Here is a 2,812-nt window from a genome sequence, read left to right on the forward strand (position 1 = left end):
TCATTAAGGAGCAGCTAGGGGTTAGACAGTACAGAGACGGGTCATTAAGGAGCAGGTAGGGGTGAGAGGGCGTCTCGGCCTGATGATGTCTACAGTATTGAGAATCCTAAACAGCCTCATTAGTTTCTGTTTGAACGTGATTGATGACGGTGAGGGTGTTGGGAGAGAGTTCTGCTACGGTGGTGGGATTCAGGGCAACTGGGCTGGAGGTGTCTGCTCACCCCCCTACTACCGGGTCGTCATGGTGATCCCGGAGGAGACGAGGAGACCGTGAAGAAAGCTGTGTGTGTGTGTGTGTGCGTGTGTGTGTGTGTGTCTGTGTGTGCGTGCCCGGTGTGTGCGCGTGCCCGATGTGTGTGTGTGTGTGTGTGCGCATGCCCGGTGTGTGCTGGTGCATGCGTGTGTGTGTGTGCGTGTTCTGTAACTGCTCCCAGACCCACGTGTTGTTGATCTGGGGGTCCGGGAGGCGAGCTGAAGAGCTCCATGAGGACCTAGCTGCCGCGGCGCCAAGCGGCAGGACCGGACCCCCAGGAGGCCGGGAGACCGCCCGCTGGCAGCAGCTGTCCGGGCTAGCCGTCGAGCTACTCACCCCGCCGTTACCGGAGCTATCTGTTAGCATGCTACTGACACCTGCCAAGAAGAACTGAGCGCCAGGTTTGATTGGCGATATCGCTAGATTGAGTGTGTGTGTCTCTCTCTCTGTTGGTGTGCGTGGACAGGTTTGAGTGTTTCTGTGTGTGCTTGCATGCGTGCCGTTGCGTGAGCGTCTGTGTATACAAGCGTGTGTTTCTGTGTGTGTGTATGGCGCTCTCTCTGTCGGTGTGCGTGTACAAGTTTGAGTGTTTCTGTGTGTGCTTCCAATTGTGCAGTTGCGTGTGTGTCTGTGTATACAAGTGTGTGTGTGTGTGTGTGTGTGTGTGTGTGTGTGTCCGTGTGTGTGTCCGGATAGGTTACCAAGTACTGTGTTGAGCAGAGAGCGGCTTTTGTATACACAGTTGGCCGTGTCCAGGGAACAATCTGTCCTTGGCCCGCGGTCTGCAGCCCGGGACCTGACATGGAGTCAACACCACGAAAACATCATCCAGGCATGCTCCATCTCCTCCTTCTCCACCATCTCTACCTTCTCCTCACATCTCCTTTTTTATCATCGTCTCTTCCTTCTTCACCTCCTCTACGTTCTCCTCCCATCTCCTCCTTCTCCTCTATCTCCTCCTTCACCACCTTCACCATCTCCTCAACCTTCAACACCCCGTCTCCTTCTCAACCATCTCCTTCTCCTCTACCATCTCCTCCTCCTCCACCTTCTCCTCTATCTCCTCCTTCTCCACCACTTCCTCTCCTTGCTCGAGTTGCCCAGCCTGCTTGTCATGAACCTCATGTAGGTGGGCGGTTCCTCCCCACCTGTTTATAGATATTATAAACATCCCCTTCTGAACGCTTCATCCAGTCGCGCAAATAAGTTTCTCTTCTTCTGTGAATGATCTCCGTGACTCCAACTCCAGTTGCATCTTCTGGGTCTCAGCCCAGGATCTGTGGCATCTCGCCACAAAGGTTCTGCTGTAATGTAGGAGGAAGGCTGGACCCGGAGGAGGTGGACGGAGAGACAGTGGGTTGGATGGAGCTAGACAGACAGAGAGAGGGTTAGACACACACACAAATCAATAGAGGAAGGGGGGGGATATATTAATATGCAGTCACTTGGCCGAGGCTTTCCTCCAAGGCAACTCGCACCAGAACAATCAATGCTGAGCATACACATTGGAGTAAGAACACAACCCATATGGACCCAGGCCAGAGAGGCTCTGGTTAATAGAAAGACTGTTACATATCAACAGGGTTCTACCTTCAAGAGCTTCCAACTACGAGGGATCAGAGGAGGTGACGGTGGAGGAGGGGGTCTTAATGTGGGGACGGGATTCTGCCGGTTGCAGGGTGCTAGACAGTCGGATGGATGGATGGATAGACAGATTGATTGATAGATCGATAGCTACAGATCGACAAACAGAAAGGCACACAGGTACTTGATGGACACAGATTGACGCCCGGACAGACGGATAGACAGACAGAAAGACCGAAGTACCACCGTGTTCTTGAAGAATCCTCCCCAGTAGAACCCGCACAGGCTCTGGTTCAGAACCTCAGTCTGCGCGGCGACAGACAGAGACAGCAGAAGAAGTCGTCTAATGGAGTCCTATTGTTCCCCTGTTGTTGTTGACTTGTGTTTACATCCTTGTCATCACTCGCACCGCCAGGCGTGACCTATTTAGGCGTTAACACACAAACGCACACGAGCGCACACACGCTGCCGCCCGCTCAGTGCAGGAAGTGAGCGTGTTGGTGGATGGATGAAAGGCCGGCTTTAAGGGCTGCTGTGTAGGCGGCGGTTCACACGGCCCGTTTAGCCGCCGCTAAACGCTTTCCCCGTTGCCATGGGAACCCTCTCCTGCCTCTCGACACCGACGGGGTCTGGTGTGTGAACCCGCGCACACGGGAGGTGGTTCCCATCGTGCATTGCCGTCTCCCGAACCCTAACCCTTCAGCCTTAACGTGCGCCGACCTCAGCAGAGGAAATACCCTAAACCCCAGTGCATCATGGGAGTCGTCGTCGTGGGTCGGTCTGTGTGGGAGGACCCTGCGTTGGCTCCTATCGTACATCTGCCCAACAAGACGTCCTGGGGTCAGGTTGAACCCTGATCACCTTTACTTCTGCAATGCGGTTTCGCTATTGGTCTGAGTGGGCTCCTATTCAACCAATAGGAGCACAGTTTGGGTGAGATGTTATAGGCGATAAATTGAGTAATTTACCAGGTGC

This window comes from Gadus macrocephalus, chromosome 12, assembly GCF_031168955.1.
Source record: "Gadus macrocephalus chromosome 12, ASM3116895v1".
NCBI classification, from domain to species: Eukaryota; Metazoa; Chordata; class Actinopteri; order Gadiformes; family Gadidae; genus Gadus; species Gadus macrocephalus.